A 21269-nucleotide genomic window follows, 5' to 3' on the forward strand; every position below is an offset into this window, starting at 1 on the left:
GCTTTCTCCAAAATCGCTTCCTGCCCCTTTAAGAGTTTCAGCAGAGAAATCCAAAGCTGACGTCGATACTATATGTATTACATTTTTCAGGAACAGCCATCCAGTTTACCGACTACGGTACTTTTTATCGTTCTTTTTTTCTTCCTTTTGTCAGTCACCTAATGCTCACAGGCAACACGTCGACGTGAATTGCAGTTTTCACGTGGGGGGCGCGCGCGAGACGGAGCAAACCGCCTGCTGCGTATCTCGAGCTGTCGGCTTTCGGACTGATGGACATTGACTCGGGATGAATCCACACTGACTGTGTGAATACATCCACCCGAGCAGCTTCACGCGCAGTGTATGTACGAAACTGGTGCTGTTGGAATCTGTGCTTGGCAGAATCAGAATCGTCAGAGGACTCAACATTCCAATCGCAGACAGAAGTCCAAACTTGTTCTGAGCCTCTGAGGTACAATAATTGGAACAGGGGAGCTGCTGCTGTCCCCTCTTCACCCACTGGAAGGGGAAAAAAAGAATGCATTTTCTCAAGGGACAAATGACAATTTCAGGCACTCGAACGGACGGTTAAGACTAAGAGCCCCTTGACAAACGACTGGCCAGATGGTTTAGAGAGCGTGAAATCCCACAGGTAACACTGACAATCACTGATCCATAACCCCTGCGGCGCCGTGGCTGGCGGTTGTTAATCAAAGCTCGTGACAAACCTGGATGGAGCCCATGTAACGATTGTTTCCAGATTTTGCACAGTGCACTTCTTCCCGCCCCCGAGGGACGCGACCCTATTCGCAGTCTGACCATCACCCAAGTGTGTCGCCTCGGCCACTCTCTGACTTCCAGCGCTGAGGGAGAGAGATGGAACTGGGGGCCTCTCACAATACTAATTGAGGTTGGAAAAGATGTTGGCAATTAGTCTCCATCTGAGTGAAAGCGTCTTCATTGTGGGTTGGCCCAAATGAAGACTGAGGAGAGGACAGCATCCCCCGAGGGTCTAGACGCCGGTGATGGTAGATGGACACTTTCACGGGCTCTGTTAAGACCTGCGGGTATTAGCACCCGTCCGCAGAGATCCAATCACAAATGGAAAGTACATATCCAATAGCATTGCAGCACACATGCCGCTGTCCTGCGTCCCCTCCAGCTCCCCATCACCGCCCAGTCTGTGCAGACTCATGGGATTCTTCAATCCATCAACTCTGCAAGTCATCAACCACCATCACCACCAGTGTCTGGACTCCGTGGGGGTGATTTACTTTGCTGCCGCTCAGGACCGATGCCCTCTGCTACAATATCTCCCCATGGAGTCTAAGACTCTCATATCACATATCATTCTGTTAAACATGTAATAAATATCATTTCATCATTCACTTGTCACCCCTGATTGAACTAGTGTTACGTTGGTGTGCTAGTTTGCAGTGCTTCTCTCGATTTCTGTCTGGCTTGCCAATTTACCCAGCCAGTGCATCGCAGGGGCAGAAGCTTTTTGAGTTTGACTTTGTTCATGCTCTCTCGCGATTTCATGCGGCAACCAGTGAGAACCAGTCCGGCCATTTTATTGACGTGCACTCCTCATTGGCAGGGCATACTGCAGGGCAATATGGATGCACATCTCAGTAAATAATAACCATCAAGTATTCAGACAAGCCATAGTATAAATAGTATTTTGAAATGCATTTTAAGGAAATCTGAATGAGACAGTTCGAATGGGACTGATGGAGCTGATAACATTTAGAATTAATAAATATTATCTATAATTTACAGTTGCTATGCTTAAATTTGTCAGTAGAGGAGATACTTGATCGTCAGTAAATATTGTTTGTTTATACGTCATTTTGTTCTGCATAGATCTATTTATTCTAAGACTGCAACTGTTTTAAAGGAAGGAGGGTTGTAGTGGGAGCACTGGGGTGTCAGGTGTAAATATGTGGCTCCTTGTCAGGTAGGAGGAGCCCTTAGCAGAATTTTGCTCAGGGCCCCGGGGAGGTAGGAGCCGGCCCTGCGTACCCTCCTGCCAAATTTCTCAGTGGGGGGTAATTGTTGTGATGATGGCTGAGGCAACCCTATCCAAATAGATCCATTTAAATTATTTTGGCTCCACAATAACTGAGAAATCCACTGTGGCCATCAACAGAATCATTTTCATTCCTCAGTTTGCCTCACAAATAGATTGTGAAGAGAGACCCGCCTTACCATTAATGATTTACAACAAGAAAATGCATTTTCAAGCTGCGCTACAAACACGTGATGATCTTTTAGAATATGTTCCCTTGCTGTGGATGAGTAGCCAACACTTTTAACTTTTAATATGTTAAGTAAATGTTGCTTAATTATACTTGCTGATGACCCCCCTTCCGCTTTGTAGGTACTCACTTGATTTTTAAATTTGGTCCGGGTGGTCCTGATTCTTCAGTTACCAAGTTATCTTCATTACTTTGACGACTTAACGCTACTTCTCCAAGAGAGCTGAGGGTCTTGAATGTGACCGCTTGCACAGTGGCACTGCCGCGAAAATGACTTTTCGACCTGTCAAGTAATATATAAGCAGAGACAGTGACTGACGGGTTCTCTAAACATTCTGAGCAATAGAATGGAACACACCTTCTTTGTAGCGTCCATGTTGTTTCCACACCACGACACCAAAGGAGCGCCTCCCCAACTATGAGAATGGGACAATTTGATGAGAACAATGATGCCGCCACCAGGTTACGTATGACCTGGAACCCATAGATTGTATTGCAGGGCCTGCAGTATAACAAATGAATAAATAAAATAACCTTGAAATGACAGTGTAATCTGCACAAACCATCTAAGGTGAAAATAATGAAAATGATTCAAATAACCTGAACACACACACACATACTTACATATATATATATATATATATATATATATATATATATATATATATATATATATATAAGATGATGAAGAAAATCATAATTCTTATCTTTTTTTTCCTTTTGTGGCTCGCCCTGTATTGGAAAGCTCCCCCTGCTATCCTTGATTACATGGTTATGACTGTAACCACGGTGACAAAGGTTCCCTGACCTTAACAAAGTCACTCTAACCCAATCCATGAACTTATGTTTATGTATCTAAAACTTGATCAGACTGGCTTCACACCAACGTAACACTAGTTCAATCAGGAGAGAAGTGACTGAAGAAATGATACTTATTACACATTTAACAGAATGATACGTGACGTGAGATTCTTCGGCACTGAGACTCCATGTGGAGATATTGTAGCAGAGGGCATCGGTCCTGAGCGGCAGCAAAGTTAATCACCCCCACGGAGTCCAGACACTGGTGGTTATGGTGGTTGATGACTTGCAGATTTATTGTTATTTTAAAATTTTTTGTAATTATCATTCCCAGTACATTTTGCTGTCACGTCGATGTTGAACTTGTTGTTTCCAGCAGGTTTTTTGATGCAACAAGACTCCCAACCTCAGCTTTCCCAAGGTTCTGTGTGCGTGAAAGTCTTCTGTTTTCAGTTTTCTGACAGTATCAAAGGAGATGTGTGGAGGTGTGCTCAAAGGGCAGAAACCGGCTGCATCTGTGCGTCACCATTGGTTTTCTTCACCTCGAGCGTCTCCTCGTTTTCTTCTTCACCTGCTTCTTCTTATCTGTCTCACTTTCTCACAATCTCTGCTTTGTCTTTGGTTTTTTTCCATTCATGGAGCTTCACTCTTAATCTGCAGGATGACAAACTGCTTCACAGACCAATAATGACTTAATAATTCTTTTAACACTATGGAATATACGGAAACAAATGATTGATAAAAGTATGCATTTACTGACTTTTAGGTGATACTGGTTTTAAGTGATAATTTTATTACTTTCTAAATTGTAATTACTATTTCATATACATAAACAGAATGCTTATGTATTAGTCACAATTTGTCAGTTTTGACTCTTTATATTTTTATAACCTGGCCTGAATTGTTTCATATTTTTTCATTTTCTTTTTGTTGTTGTTATTCTACTCTCTGATAGCTCTATCAATTTTGACTATGATATTTGTGTTGCTTTTTTTGTTTGTTTTTTTAAATCTGTGAAACAATGTGTGTGTGTGTGTGTGTGTGTGTATATATATATATATATATACATATATGGATTATGATAATTATGGCTTTGTTTTATTTTCATTTGGTTTAATTAAACCAATCGTCCCCTGGTTTAATTATTATTTAAGATATGGACTTGATTAATTAAACCAATCAAGTCCTTGTCTTGACTTGACTTAACTTTACAATTTTTGTGTTTCATCTACTCTTCCCTTCAGCTGGTAGAAGTTGTCTTCTCTAGCCGCCGATATCCCAATTAGATTGAATTCACCCCTACATTGTGTGTGTGTGTGTGTGTGTGTGTGTGTGTGTGTGTGTGGGGCTGTCGGACAGCCCTCTGCATCATTCTAAACTCCCTTGCCTCCCTGAAACTGAGAAGTTTGTCTCTGTTTAATTAAAAGTCAGACTGATTGTTTGTTTGTGGTCAGGGAGCTGCAACTCCTTCTCTCTCCTGCCAGAGTTTCATTTTTCACCAAACTGTTTGGCCAGCAGGGAGAAGGAGGGGGGGAGGAGGGGTTTTTGGCAGTAAGTGTTAAGGATCCATTTTCCTCAGCAGGCCGCTGCAATGGCAGCGCGAGCGACAGACAGACAGAGGCGGGGAGAGATTAGGAACTGATATCCTGCCTCCTCATCCGTCGCTGATAAAAACGCAGCAGGATAATGGCTCGGCTTTTTCTGCTGCCGAGACGATGACCGTTGTTATCTCACCGCTGGAAGCTGCTGTTTCGAGCTCCAGGAGGCGACACGGCAGAGCCATCAGTCAGTATCAGTGATGGATTTATGTGGCTCCGGCTGGTAAACATTAGTGTTGGTGCAGGTGGAGTCACACTGTCAGACTGGTTGTAAACACGAGCGTCTGTCAAATTTGTTAATGTTAAATTGTCTTATATGCTAACAGGTTAAATTCCAGTTATTTGATCTAGTTTAAATGTGAAAATAGGCTCATGCGCTGTATACAAATTTATGTTATCTGAAGCATTAGTGGTTCATTCAGTCAGTGTACGAATGCTCTGGGGTTGATGTTTTTTGTAGTTCTGCCAGGACTCAATTTATTTTGGCCATTAGGGGGCAGCACAACAGTCTGTTAACACATCTGACATATCATCAACCAAACATGTGCCTATTTTCACAAATGATGGATCCAAATGGTGTCGTGCCTGTGTCCAATTATGAATGTTAGCTCAATATTTACCCTCTTTTTTTGGCTCTTGTTTGGTCTCCACCCACTTTCATTTAAACCTCTGTACAACCATGAGACAATAGCATGGCACAAGTGCACCCAACTTTTTATTTTGTTTTAAACTATAGAAACAAAGGAGAATTTGTCTTCTATTCTGAGTTTTGGAAGAGCTCTGCCCACAGAATGTCTGTGGAGATTATCATTCATCCAGGTCATAGTAATCCACAAGGATGTTTAAATCAGAAGCACCCAGACTTGGTTGTAGTCTCTTGAAGACGTTTCAGCTTCATCCAACAGGCTTAAACGTCTGGAAGAAACTACAACTACAAGTCCCGGTGCTTTTGATTCAACACCGCGGCGTCCACAGAATGTTTAAAGGGCAGAACATAAGTATCTGTGTGGACTAATATTTTCCTAACATTAGGTTTAAGCTTATAATTCAACTTTAAAAATGTTTCCTAGTTGGGAAAACTTGGTTACCACTGCCTTAGACAGTGTAATAAGACCTTTAAAATACGTCATTATATTACCATTTGTTCATATACATAATGAGCCTTCATTAATTACATAATTAATAATGGAATTAACAGAATTGGACACACTGTGCTCTGAACATTTTCTTTATGACTGTTTTTGCAGTTGTTGCCTCATGCAGATCGCCATCAGCTTCACATCGTTGCAAAGGCGCGGCTCTCAGCCTCTGATGTTGTCAAGACTGAGCAGGAACTGGACCCAAATGCAAAGGGCCCACTGACTGGGGACGAGGAGCAGACGTCGGCCGGACCACCTACGGAGAACGTGTCGATCGGTCCAACGACTGGGGACGAGGAGCAGGCGTCGACTGGACCACCGACGAAGAACGCGTTGATCGGTCCATCGACTGAAGACGAGGAACAGGCGTCGGCCGGACCACCGACGACGGACGTGTCGATCGGTCCTCCGACGGACGATGAACAGGCGTCGGCCGGACCACCGACGATGAACGTGTCGATCGGTCCTCCGACGGGCGACGAGGAGGAGCAGGCGTCGGCCGGACCACCGACGAAGAACGTGTCGATCGGTCCTCCGACGGGCGAGGAGGAGGAGCTGATGTCGACTGGACCACCGACGAAGAACGTGTCGATCGGTCCATCGACTGGCGACAAGGAGCAGGCTTTGGCCGGACCACCGACGACGGATGTGTCGATCGGTCCATCGACTGGCGACAAGGAGCAGGCTTTGGCCGGACCACCGACGATTAACGTGTCGATCGGTCCATCGCCTGGGGACGAGGAGCAGGCGTTGGCCGGACCACCAACGGGGAACGTGTCGATCGGTCCTCCGACGGGCGACGAGGAGGAGCAGGCGTCGGCCGGACCACCGACGAAGAACGTGTCGATCGGTCCATCGACTGGGGACGAGGAGGCTTGGGCTGGACAACCGACCAGTGACGTGTTGAAAAAACAGGATATTTAATAATAAAATGAAAACAATCAAACCAAGGGTGTCCACAAGATGTAGCAAAACAGGTAATCCAAATACTGGAGCCAGGGGGAAAAATGCAGAAACAGACCGGGGGAAAAATGCAGAAACAGACCGGGACAAATAGCAGGAACAGACAACATGAAAAAACAGACGAATCAACATTGACAAAGGGAAGCACAGAGACTACATACACACAAGGAGGGCAGGGCAATTAGAACACAGGTGAGACACATTAGGAACAGGTGCAGACAATTACAGGGGCAGGAGACACAGGAAAAACAAGACACCAGAAACTAGACACAGGACAGGAAGTGAAACAACACAATGAACTAATTCAAAATAAAACAGGAAATGAAAACACAAGATCGTGACAGATGTAATCAGCTGAAACACATCTTTAAAAACACCAAATGGCCTGGAATCAATGGTTTGAATCATGTTGAAATGATCTGGTATATCTAGTCTGATGACGCTAAAGAGAGCTGAGCGGTTAGAGGTGGAGGAGAAGTTTCTACAGGAACTTACAAACACTGTTAAAACCGACTTCTTTGCGGCTGCTGAAAAGATGCTGTCACCCCCCCACACACACACAAAAAAAAATCTTAGAATGTTTTGCTGTAGTGTCAAATATTTGAACTGACAAAATATTTAGCAAATATTTGGAACCAAATCCCAAACAATGACTGAAATTTGATATTTCAGATTGTGAAAAAAAGGACCACATGAGTTGGGTGTCATCTGCATGGTAGGAAAAGCCATGTGAATGAATGACAGAGTGGTGTACAAAGAGAAGAGGATGGTGCCCAGAACAGATCCATGAGGGAACTCAGTAGCAATAATTTATTGTTCATACCTGTACAAACACTGCCCGGTACTTCCTTCACAACCTGGAGTAAATTAAGCAATGAATTAAATGTATTAAAAAAATGCCAATTAAATATTTAAATGAAAATGTAAAACAATTACTGACACATCAAGCACTAAAAGTTGTGTATCTTAACCAAACAAACCTGCAGGCAGGAGGAGTCAGGAATCATATCCACAGGAAAAACCAGTCCGCTGCGACTCTCACCATTTACACCTGACAACAAAATCTATTTTTGGTGATTAGATCACAATCATGTATAAAAGCACCCAAGACGCATTCGGAACAGAATGTGACCTGACCTTCCAAACTGTAAATGTGGACACCGGAGACACATATTAGATATCAGGTGTAAATGTTATCAAGTTAAAATCATAGTATCTATGAATCCTGTGAGGCCTAAAGCTCCCAGTTGGACTCATCAGCGTACAGGCTGCTGTTTTGACATACTTGGGAGGTGACAAGGGAAGTCCGTACGAGAGCTGGTGTGAGAAGCAAATCGGTTGAGTCGAGTACAAAGGTTTGTACAGGTTTATACATTAGCACTGAACTTTCTCAGCTATGTCTTGTCATCGTGTGCCCATGAGAAAATTGAGAGACTTACATAGTCAAGCTGTCTGTCACCACATGACATGCACATCTGGTCTTCATCTGAACCACGTAACCACAGTCTCACCCTCTTCTTCAACACGTGGGGCCCTCCTGCCCCATTGTTGTTCTGATGATAGGTATTGTGATCCGGAAATTCACAGGTCTGACTCCCCTGATGCCTCATTGGCCCGCTGCCTCCTGAAGTGTGCAGGGATTGGTTCTTTTGGGTGAAATCAGGGGGGCGAAGGTAAACCAAAATTATGCACCTACAAAATCAAACCATACAAATATTCAGTCTGAGCCCGGGCCACCAGCCTCTGTATCCGTTTCACTCACTGTGGCAGGCCGAAGACTAATCCATGACGGTGTTTGGCGGTGGCGGAGTTATTAAAGACCGGAGCTATTTAAGGCTTTTGCAGCAGATGTGCATTCATCCTAATATCGGCCCATTACAGTCACTCCACTCTATTTTTGAAAGACAACATTTTTCACTCTTTCAATATTTCGTCTGTAATCTGATTCAGTCAGAAAATAGTGGATGAAAAATGTGCCTCTTCCTCTTTCCAAGCCTTCCTCCCCCTCTTTTTTTCCTTATCTTCTGTCCTTATTTTTATCCTACTACATCCTAATACATTTTTCCTACTGTCTTTCCTCCTCCACCTTCTTCTCCCTTTACTGTAAATCAAGACGTTGGTCATGGTGTAGGTTTGATTGTCTTTTCAGACAAATATTTCAAATGAGACAAACAGCAGAGCTGTTCACTTGTTCAAGCCAAAGTAGCACCAAATCAGAATGTCTTAATTTTGAAAGCTTTGAATCATCATATAATTTTTTTTATTCTCTTGCAGAGGAATAATGAACCGCGGAACAAAACAAACTTGAATGGGACTTTTTGTCAAATTGGCCACAGCATAACAGGACTGCAACTAACAATTATTTTCATTATTCTCTGACTATTTTTTTCAGACAAAATCAAAGATATTCAGTTTGAAATCACAGAATATGAAGATGAAAAGCAAATATTCACATTTGAGAAAATGGAACCAAATAATTCGCAGCATTTATTTTCTTAAACTTGACTCACTTGTCACAACATGTTGAAAAGCGAAAAAATGTATTAAAGTTATCTTGTGAAACAGTTGGTGCTGAAGGCCTGGTGACCTATTGAATGCTAACATGCTACTGCTAGCCAAACACAGAAACCAAAACATACTGGAGCTTAAGTTTTCTAGAATGCTAACTATCAAAAAAATCAAATCTTTTTTTAGACCATCTTCCAAACACCAATAACCAATAGAGAGGAATATCAGACTGAAGGAGGAATCTGCAGATAGAAATGATTTACCAACTTCAGACTGAACAGAGATGCTTACTGAAACATGTCCACTTTCCACAAACTGTCAGCCTGCAGACTGAAATAATGAAAGAATGTAGAGGGATAGTGTAGAGTCAGACTGGAGGTTTATTCTCAAGTTTCTGATGAAAATTCTCTGAGCAGATGATATTCTCACCTCTGCTACTGATCCAATTATTCTTCATGTGAGAGGAAGTTCATGTCAGTGAGTCATAAAGGCTCAGCAGTCCAATGAGGTTATTAGTTCAAACAATGTGGTTCTTCTTTTCTACATCATTTCTGACCAATCACAGATTTTTATCCAATCCTTTTGGTTAGGTATGACAATTGGATTTATAATTTAAGTCCATCTGAGCGACTCTCTCTAGTTTCAGCATAACTGTAAATTAAATTATTTAAGTTTTTTTCCTTTTAGCCCTTATGTATACTAATGTCCTGATTGTCCTTAAACTGCAGTTTTCAACACAGATGTTATAGGTTCTACTTCACATTTTGGAAGTATAATGTTCATCTATTTTTACGTTACCAAGAAACAAGAATCAAGATTATTTGGGTAGATATGACAGTACGTATACAGGTTTAAATGGGTTTAGAGATAAATCCAGCTGGGCACCATGAGACGCCCTCACTGGCTCCATTATCCCGCGGTTGAAAATCTCACAAATTGGTGTCATGTTCAACTATAATCATTGTGTGTTAGAGCAGGTGTTGTGTTTAAAGGCTGATAGGTCAAATGTTTTGGTTTTATTTGAAAAAAAATTGTATGAGGGTCTGGAAGCCTTAAGATCCACATTGAAAAAAGGAATAATTGATGGAGTGGATGCTGATTCAGGGAGACGGAAACCGCAGATGCAGAAGTATTTATTATAAGAGCTCAATATATATCAAGGAGATTTCTGGTGCGTTTACACAGATAGTGGTCAGTGTATGGCGCCCCAAGACAATCCGCCTGTTCCCGGTCTCTGTAGTGTATTTAGTTTAGGGTAATGTCGTCATCTCCCTGCGACTATGACACCTCGTGAGAGACTTCAGCTGATCGATGATTGTTGTGGCTTGCCAAAGAAAGGTTGACCTCGCTTGGTTCCTGAGAAGACTCGTCTCAACGGTTTCTCGGGGGAGGATACTCAAAATTCCACGACACACATAATTAAGGTTGATAAGACAATATGATTTATAGTTTCAGAGAAAAACGTATCTGAGCACCGTGACACTCGTTCTGGCTCCCTCCACCTTTGCAAGGTCTGGATCGCGGTCATGGCATCGTCATTGTGTTCTGATAAACAACAACATCTGTTCTAATGATCAGCAAGATTAGTAACACTAAGTCTGGGAATTAACATTTCATCTTTATTCTTTGAAATGTATAACAAGCAACTGTTGAATTTACAAAGAAACAGAGTGGAACTGGAATAAGTAAAACTTTACACTAACAGAGTAAAAGACTCTTTAGTAAGTTTGCTGAATGACTACAGTCAGTTTGCAATCACAGTAGATGGATATTCACCCAACAAACCACCAGATATTAAGCAGCTTATTAGGACATATGTGGTCGTTTTAAAGGCAGCAGACCTCTAACCGTAGTTATGTACACGGCCGTTAGATGTCAGCGGTGGATCTGATAAGTGCGTCAAGTTTGTGTATTTAAATGGATTTCCTTATATTCTATAAATTATAATGCTGATTACCATGTCACCCTAACCCTTACCTTTACAAGCTAATCGTCCATGCGCTAACATTATTAATGGCGTACCGCCTGTCACCGATAGAGACGCCGTCTTGGGAAGCGGTCGTTTTGGTTGTTTTTCTACGACAGAGTTCGTCGTATGAGTTGGAGGAAATATTCACACTATGGCAACTAACTTGAAAGACTCTGGTATCTACTTTTACCACACTAAGTAACAAACCAGTGCCACCTTGGACAACCGAATTGTGCAGGTTATCAATCCCCTATGAAACCAGTTTGTTGCAATGGAGTCAACACATTGACACTGGAAGCTGACCAGTGCAGGTCCATCTGAACCCACACTGACAGTGGCACGAGGATAAACGGTGCGGGACGTGAAGCAGACCTTTCTGCTCTGCTGCAGACATATTTCACTCACTGAGCCAGTTTACAAATGAAATCACAGCGGTGTGCGCCGACAGTCGTATTTCAGGTAATTCTCTTGCTCAGACTGAAGCTACAGTGACTCTGATCGTGTCACAGCTCATATTGATTCTGTGGTCTGACCGGAGAGCAGCCGCAGGACACAGCAAAGTTGTGTTGAGCGAACGTCGTCCAGTCTTTCCTGTAGCTCAGAGAGCAGTGGTGGTCTGCTCAGGAAAATATGACAACAGATGTAAGTCAGAGTGTGACTTCATCTTTGTATTATTATGACTTCTTCTCAAAATGAATACTTCTTTTTCTAAACACATTCAGACTTTATCCTTACAAGATTAGACCTTCAGTGACACAACAACAAATGTGGCCCCATGCAAGAACGCATTCAGTACTTATCCTTAACCCCTGTTACATTTCTTTAATACGCTTTGAATATGTTCCGCATCAGATTCGCCAAACTCTCTTCACTGTATGAGAGCCTGGGGGAACGTCACCTTTTCACGAGAGCTGCATGTTTGCATGATTTCAACATTAGCATAATCACGGCAATTAGCAAATAGTACAATAAAGGGAATTTCACACAACAGGGCCTCAAGTCCTGCAGTCCAAAAATTAGCTGAGGAGGATGTAGCAAGTTTATCTGTGTAAGTAGTTGTAATATATGACAGGACCCGAAATGTTACAGCTGCCAACAAATGTTTCAATGTCATGTATTGAGAAAGAAATAAAGAGCGAAGGGCTTGACATGAAGTTAAATGCAAAAAACAAACAAACCACATCATATGCAAGCAACGTGGTCCACGATTGAAATGTGAAGCAGTCAAGGGGACATGGCAGTCATGAAAATATTACACTGTATGAAACCTTACAGCGTACAGAGGTTGATCTCGCAAAGCCATTTGTTAAAAAACGGAGGATGATAGTGACAGAGACCTGCAGAGACCCCGAGGAAGTGAGAGGAAGGGGGAGCGTTTTCCAACGACTCCTGAGACGTGGGGGTTTTTGTGTTTCAAAACATGCTGATAAAATCCTAAAATGAAAACCGCAGTCAATTGGCAAGCCATGATGATGATGGTGTACAGAAAACTCCAGATTTGTCTCTAATTTAAGATAATTTGGGTATATATATTGTTATGCCCCGTCTAGGGGTCGCCGAGACACAACATTAATACTCATCTTCCCCAAGGCCCAAGTAGCCACAAAGATCAATCCTATAAATGTTTCAACTGAGATTTATTCTATAATTCGCTCAAAAAGCGACACAAGGACAATTCTTCAACTTCAGCGAGGACAACGGCCAAAACAACAAACAAACAAAATTTAAACTGCCAGGATCTGAGAAAACGAAACAACAATAGCTAAACTTCCTGCCTATCACAAAACAGGAGAAAACTTGTGAAAAGAAAAAACGGCCGCCGACCCCTACTTATTCTAATAAACAATAAACCACGAATATGGCACAAGCTACAAAGAAGTTCTTTTACAGCTGTGGCTGGTTGGCACACGAGGAGGGGGAGTGTGCTCCGGTGAGACCGGGCTGAACGCGCCAACTTGGCTCTTCACTCATTTCAGACGCGGCCAATCATCCGCAGGATCAGGAGTCGTCCACCAATCAGCTCCTCGTCCTGGCACCCATCTATTAACATACTTTCACTCATCCACTCCACCGATCACTTCATGCCAACATTCAGGCCGCAGAAAAGAGCAAAGAAAACACACAACAACACGCACACAACCACTCATAATATGACCAGATTTGAAACAATATACAGTATATGGGGTGTCTGAATACAGTATTCATATTCCCAAAAAACAGTTCCAGAAAAGGCAGAACGATAACAACAATGGGACAGACTATATATAAAGAATATATTTCACCTGTAGGTCACCTTTACATCTTTAAATTCAGTAGATATAGTCTGTAAAAATGCTTTGTTGTTCGTAAGTGGCTGCCATCTCCTGTAAAAGCAGGATTATTTTTCAATTCAGTGTCTCCGTCAGCTTTTTAATTTGCAGGAGTACTCGCAGGATGCAGCTAAAAGTCGTGTCGTCACTTCGCAATAATAAATACGGCTCATTTGTAACCTTCCCATGAATTAATTTGTGTAATGAGCTGCCGAAGAAATATGAAGCTGCAGCCGATTAAATGAAAGTGGCGAGTCGCCTGCTTAGCACTCGACACACTGAGCAGGTTCGTCCAGTTGCACCCAGTCCACTGTAACTCTCGGCGATATGCTGCTGCGTGTGGACAGAGTCATTGCTCAGGTCATGTACGAGCTAAATCACACCCCGATCTGAGCGCTAGTGTGTTAGAAATCATCTCTGTCTTCTCCCTCCAGCTTCTTTTTCATACTACTACTTTTTAATACTTGATGTTTTTCATAGTCATCTTTAAAAAGACATTTAAACATTTAAAAACTGTATTTGCAATGATAAAAATAACTTAACGTTTTAACTTCTTTGAACAATAAAAATATGAAGATGGAGACAAGTGAGTAACAATTTATAGTGCAAATTTTGACCGATGGACTGAATAACAAAAAAATGTATGCACATTTTCATCCACTAACATGTGAATTTTGGTGCGTCAAGAGCAAGGTGGTGCTCGTTCTCCAGTCATGGTCTCAAACCACCGCAGAAGAAGAGGATGCGACCGCATGACACACTTAAAAGACGTCCAACGTTACCCCCTGATGGAAAAACGTGGAATTTCCGTGTGAAATTTCCGTTTGTTTCACAGATGAATTGGAGAAACGTCCCAGTCACGGATGTGTTTCATTTGCTGCTGCTTTTCCTCTCCACACAAGTTTCTGTAGCTCTTACGATTTGATATTAACATTCATTTACTAATCTTTATTTTCAGATGTAGCCATTTTTCCCTGCTCACATCCAACTGGGTTTTAACGTTTAAATCCTTGCAGCTGGGGTGATGGTGATAGGGAATTTCAGCATATTACAGTCTGTCAGTTAACACCGTCTTCTATAACACAGGGGCATCTTGTGGTTCCTGTCTTCCCCGTATGTAAACTGTGGGATGGACGTGATATTTCAAGTTCGAATGGAGGCCTGCAAGTGATTCTGAAAAGCAGGTGATAAAAGATCAGGTCTGAGTCACAGTCTAATGAAAACAGAGCTCTTTTGTGTGTGCCCCTTTTGTTTACTGCTCATCCCCCTGAAGAATGAGCTGCGGGCGAGCGTCATCAGACATTCCGCTGATGAGGTTCATCCGTCCGGGTTTAACTGTCGCTGCCGGCAAGAAAACAAAGCTGACAGTGAAGTTTGCCCGTTTGCACCTGAACGTCACCTCCTGCTGAGAAAAAGAACATGAAACTCTATCAACTCTAACAACAGGGATGGACCTCTCTAATGAACACAACAAAAAAACAAAAAAGAGGGAAAGCTGGATGTAGATATATCCAGACTAATGTAGATAAATAACACGTTCACATATTGGAGTCACTAACAGGCCTGGAACACGCGAGCTCTCTGCTACAAGGCTGCTGGTTGGTCGGGTGAGCTCTCAGGCTTTCAGGGCTCTTCAGGCCGCATCTGCTCTCACACACACAATAATTGTAGCTGACATCCAGATGAAAACATCATGAAAAATTAAGCTGTGACACCAATCCAGAAATTGTAAGGTTTTAACATGTGGAGGGAGTATTCTTATTACAGTGGGAGGACACTGAGCCAGCGAGAGTTCCCCAATGGCGCTCTCATCCCGTCGTTTTGTTGAAATTCAAAATATAACTGTTAGAGATATTATAAGAAATTATGGAGGTGCCTCAGGAGACCACCTCTAGCTTGCATCAGGGGAGTAATTTGCGTTGCTGACCTTAGTTGTCCGATCACTCCCCTGCTTGACGAGCCTGTGTGAAGAGGAATCCAGCAGACAGAGAAGACGCTGCAACCAAAACACTGTTGTGAACCGTGTGTGACAGATGATTTACTGTAAGTTTGTTTGTGTTTGAGTTAAGTCTGTTAATGGAAGTGTCACTGGTGAGCGGCTGTTGTTCTGATGTGTGTTGGGTAACCAAGGGTGGCAGAGGTGTTTGCCAGAGAAATATAATATTACAATACATTACATTCCTTTAGCTGATGCTTTTTTCCAAAGCGACTTACAATGAGAGCATTCAACCATGAAGATATTACCCAAAAAGTGAAAGAATCAATTGAGCTTCAAGTGCTCCTTTTTTTTTCTGCTTCAATGATTTAGGGAGCGTGGGTTCTCTCCGGATTCCCTGGCTTCCTCCCACAGTCCAAAGACATGTAGATTGGGGTTAGGCAAATTGAAGACTCTAAAGTGACCAGATGTGAATGTGATAGTGAAAGGTCGTTTGTCTCAGCATGTTGGCCTGCGATAGGCTGGCGACCTGTCCAGGGTGCACCCTGCCTCTTGCCTAACGTCAGCTGGGATTGGCTCCAGCCAGCGGTAGATGATGGATGGATGGACGATTCAAGGACTAAGGTGCAGTCAGAACGGGTGAGTTTTCAGTCTGGATGGGAAGTGTTTCTGCTGTCCTGATGAAGCTCGTTCCACCATTGAAGACAGCAAACGGACGGGATTTCGTTGAGCGATGGCTGCCCACCTCTCGTAGTGAGGGAGTTGCAGGGCGGAGTGGAGTGGCTGGGGTGTAAGCTCTGACCATGTTCTGGATGCAGAAAGCGCCTGAGCCATTCACAGAACGGTCGGCAAGTACCAGTGCCTCGAATCAGATTCGAGCCACCACCAGGAGGCCATGCAGTGCACGGTGAGGAGGAGCAGTGTAGTGTGGGAGAATTTTGGTAGTTTCAAGACCAAGCAGTAGATGCATTCGGAATGAGCTGCAGTGGTCGGATGGCGCATGTCGGGCAGACCGGCTAGGAGGGAGTTGCAGTAGTCGAGGCGTGAGATGACAAGAGCCTGCACCAATACCTGCGTCGCTTTCTCGGTGAGGAACGGACGTATCGTCTTGACGTTGTGGAGCATGAATCTGCAAGGAGCGGGTCGTCACCGCGATGCTGGCAGCGAAGGACAGCTGGTTGTCCAGTGTCTCACAATTTTAAGAATATACATCATCAAAGATCTCAACTCATGTGACAGAGCTAACAGGACTTTGAAGTCTGCATCAACCATCAATGGGAGTCACTATTTGACGTTATGATGAAACCATGAAGGATCTACTGTACAGCAAAGGAGCAAACAAGAGTCACTCAGATCGATTGAAACATTGAATCCTATCATCATATTAACCTAAATAATCTAGATGAAATGCCCCCTTGGTTGGACATTTAGGCATAGAAATATTTTGTAGGAGAGAAAGTGGAGAGAAAGTGTCGTCTCACATGAAAAATAATTAGATCAGAGGTTAGAATATCATCTGCTCAGACAGTTTTCAACAGAAACTTCATAATAAACCTTCGGTCTGGCGCTCTGCATCATCCCTCTACCTTCTCTTAATTATTTCATTCTGCAGGTTGACAGTTTGACCTGGATTTCACCTCGTCAGTGTGAACTTGTTTCAGTCAGAATCTCTCTCCGGTCTGAATTTGGTGATGTATTTTGATCCGCAGATTCCCCCTTCAGTTTGGTCCGGTCCTTGGTGTTCATCAGCGCTAAAGACGGTCCAGCGGGGAAGGACACCAACGTACCACCTGGTACTGTTGCAACGAATCTCGGCTAGACAAACAGCGGTATGTGACACAATGACAGTAATGTGTGTGTGTGTCCCTAAAAATCACAAAAAACCCAAATGCTACCAATTTTTTGAACTATGGTTGCGATGAAACATCGCAACATGTTTGGTTGTACAGTAAATTCGTATTCCTGTTTTCTTCTGACAGCGGCAAATATTCAAATGTCATGGAAAAAAGCAAAGAAGAGAGATGTTTTTGTGTTTTTCCAAGTCATTTTTAAAGAAAAGAAATGCCAAACACGATTTGGTTCCAGCTTGTCAAATGTGATTATATGCTTTTTATCTCCATCTTCTCTTATTGTAAATCCAATGACTCTGAAATTTGCACTGTTGGTCTGACTAAATAAGCACTTAAAGTAGCCCAGCAATTTAGTCTTTGGCTAATTGCGGCGGCAATCAATTAGTTAAGAGGGAAATAAATCAACTGACTGATGGACAGTAATTAGTTACAGCTCTCGCTGTGACATGGTAGCTAATTTAACGTGCGTCATCCTTACTTTTTTTGGCTCAGCACGAGCATTTTCCTGGCAGTTGATCGGATTGAAAACCCCCTGTGACACATTTTCATAGTGTTCAACAGTCAGCTCATTCAAAAAACCTTTGGCAAGTCACTGTGTTTTGAAGGGCTGATGGAACTGACAGGTAAGAAAGTGGTGTTTAGTGTTGAAGCAAGGTGGCGCTGCCGCAGTGAGACTCAAAATGTGTCACTAACACTAAATCATGCCACCCCACAGTTTATATTCAGCAACGGTGTACTCCAATACGTACCCTTGTGCTGCAGTGAAGGGTACTTTTTGTGTACTACTGAGTGCAGCGGCCTCACACTGTGTCGAAATATCCAGTGTACCCACAGTCTGGTCTGTGTGTCTGCTGTGGGAAATGAAGCGTCAGTTCCGCTGATGTATCACCTCTGTGTTTCCTTTAATTAATCCTCCTCCTGTGCAGTAAAGTGAGTGTAATAATTCCACACAGGCCGCTCTGATCTGCATAATTTGCTGCTCTACCTCTGACTTAAAGCCAGACCATAAATCCAGCAGTGGGACCAACCTTTAGCGATGCAGGCTGAATAATGTGGCGATTAGAGAGGGCGGGGTCAGAAGGAGAGGGAGGGGAAGAAACTCCGCTGAAAGCCAGTCGTCACACGGCCAAAAACTGTCACCTAACTGCATATTTCTTAAGCAAGTGGATACAGTGTCCTCACAAACTGCCTTGCCACACATGGCTTAGAAAATGGTTATTTTTTGTATCCAGGTAAAATAATTATTCTTATCTATATTTTTATCTGTATTATAAAGTACAGTAACGGGGTTTACAAGAATTTTCTATGTGCCCCCCAATACTTCTAAAACCAATCTCGCGCCCTTGACACACTGTCGTCCCATAGAAAATGACCTCAAAGGTTGTCTGTGCAAATATCTTTATCACAACCCATTGTCATGAGTGACATCTTGTGAGATGATATTCAGTCGTTTCAGCAGAGCGCCATTTTTACGACCGGGGGACAGTGACCTCTACAGGCTGCAGTTATTATGACAAGAGAAAAACTGACGTATACCACTTTCACACCAAATTTACCGTGTGCCGTGTGTTTTTTGGCCAGTGTGAAAGGGGCTTCATAGAGCAACAAAGACTGTATTGTGTGGAGGTCGGGGTGGAAGGATGTTTGTCACCATGCCCATAGTCAGTCCACAAACTTTACCACATTTATTACTGACAACAATGGCCCCTTAACCTTAACAAGGAACTTACTTTAACTCAACCCACGACATTTTCCTGAATATAACCAATTCGTTTTTGTGCCTAAACAAAACCAAACCTTTACCATATCATTGAAACATAATATGTTATTTTTCGACTTTTAATTGAACAGTAGTACATTTTAACTACATGTACATACTATATTCTATAATAAGCTATATTCCTACCGCTGAGTTGCAGTGGGTTATGGGTATTTTTCTTTCTGTAAAGTCAGCAAAAAGATTTAATGCATCTTCTCATGACTGTTAGAAAAGCTAAAGAATTTGTGGAGGATGAGCCATGTTTCTCCCCCCCCAAGGTGGTGAATTGGCTCCCTCCTTGTCAAAGACTTGACTTTAAACTTCTCACGTTGGTGTGCAGCGCAGCAAATGGTGTCGGGCCAAAAAACATTTCTGATCTGCTGAACCGTTCAGACCAGATGGTCTGGGACAGGTCTGCCTACAGAGTCCAAACCAAACCTAAAGAAACAGCTTTCCGGCTTTCATGCTCCACATACCTGGAACAAGCTTCCAGAAAACCTGAGCTCTGCCCCAACTCTGTTATTTAAAATTCATGGCTTAAGACTTAAGACTTTGTTTTCCACTGCATTGTAATGAATTCAATTTGGGACCATTTATCGATATCTTGCACTACACTGAAGCCGCATTGTGAGTTCTATTCTTCTGCTTAATCATAATATCATCTTTGTTTGACTCTTTTTCTGTCTTTTTCATCAAGTCTCTTTATATCACTGTGTGTCTCTTTTATCACACACTCACTCATCTTCAACCGCTTATCCGGGGTTGGGTTGCAGGGGGCAGCAGCTCTTGTCTTAATGCCTTTCATGACTTATTTAATGTTTTTTTTCCTAATCAAACACTGAAACATCCGACAGGAATTATACTTAATTTCTCATTTTGTTGGATTGAAATTTTGCTGGAGGAAAACAAACTGAATTTTTTGCTCCGTTCCCTGAGATATTTTATGCTTTGCCTTGAGAAGCCTGCCTTGTGCGCTGCATAGCAATGACGAGACACAGAATGTAAATTTCAGATTGAATTTGGATGAAATGTTCTCCGTGCTGACCCGAGGCCAGTCTCATTCACTGCGTCCCGCTCTTTTTATGGCAACATTAAAATCAGTTCAGCTCTCTCTCTGTCTCTGCCTCTCTCACTCTGTCCACCGGCGGAAGAAGTGAACCAGTCCATGATCTCACGCTCGCGCACACACAGTGTTGGAGTCCCGCTGTTGTTTTACAGCTGTAATATCTGCTTGTTGAATTCTCTCTGCTTGTTTTTTAAGATGCTCCGTTATGAAAATCCATCACTCATCTTTACGTCAGGCAGAAGTGGAAATTAATCGTTTTACGCACCGTTAAGTGTCGCGGCGAACATGAGGCTGTGCAGAAAACGGAAAGGTCAGAGGAGTAAAAAAGTTTCATTTTAAAGACCTTTAAAAAAAACAAAACTTTGTTGCTTATTACATCTCCAATAGTTACAAATGATGAGAGAGCGTTTGTGCAATAGGTGCACAAATGAGCAAATGAAGAGTACAAAGAGAAAAAAATTAATATCTGAGACAACATCCAACATGCATTTAAATGAAAACAACGCCTGGTTTCTATCTAAATGCAGTACAAATTTTGAGCAAAATGTGCAAAAGAAAATGATAATCCATGTTTTTCCAACCCCTGCTGTTATTAGGAGGAATATTAGGAGTCGGTGAAGAAGAAGAAGAGGGTACATATATTTAGTCACCTTCCGTTACACTCCATCTGGCCAGATCTCAAACACGCCTGTCCTTGTATCGATGTTGTGATCGGATCATTCAGAACTAATGTTATTAACGCTGGTGCTTGCTCTAACTGAGAAAACAGTAATAATAGGGCAGTAAAATAAGGCCTTTTACTAAAGTTACAGTAGCAACATCACTAAAGGTAAACGTCAAAGTGTGAGATTATTTTTGAAAAAATGTAGGCTCATTGCGGATGTAAGACCAAAACAAGAGAGAAGAAAAAGAAATTCCATGTGTGGCTGAGCTGCAGTTGCAATTATTCTGTTTCTTTGTGGCTAAAACCGGCAGAAGTTTAAATATTTGATCAGCAGATCAGGTCCTCTGAGCGTCTCCCTCCGGTCTCACTCTTCAGTCTGCTGTGATTCACTAACTCGCATGGTAATAAAATGTCTTGCTCTGCCATCATGTTTAATCACTGATACTTAAGCTTTATTGCTGCTGTGT

The 21269-nt window shown here is 42.6% G+C and overlaps 1 long non-coding RNA gene across 1 annotated transcript; it reads right to left on the minus strand.

Moving 5' to 3' along the window:
• Nucleotides 1–6603: 6603 nt before the first annotated feature.
• Nucleotides 6604–8304, minus strand: LOC124850144. Its single transcript, XR_007031037.1, has 4 exons — nucleotides 8181–8304; nucleotides 7722–7792; nucleotides 7565–7598; nucleotides 6604–6658 (listed from the first exon to the last, which is right to left on the minus strand). It is a non-coding gene; the product is annotated as an uncharacterized LOC124850144 (long non-coding RNA).
• Between the last annotated feature and the right edge of the window lie 12965 nt (nucleotides 8305–21269).

This window comes from Scophthalmus maximus, chromosome 7 (genome assembly GCF_022379125.1).
Source record: "Scophthalmus maximus strain ysfricsl-2021 chromosome 7, ASM2237912v1, whole genome shotgun sequence".
Lineage (NCBI taxonomy): Eukaryota > Metazoa > Chordata > Actinopteri > Pleuronectiformes > Scophthalmidae > Scophthalmus > Scophthalmus maximus.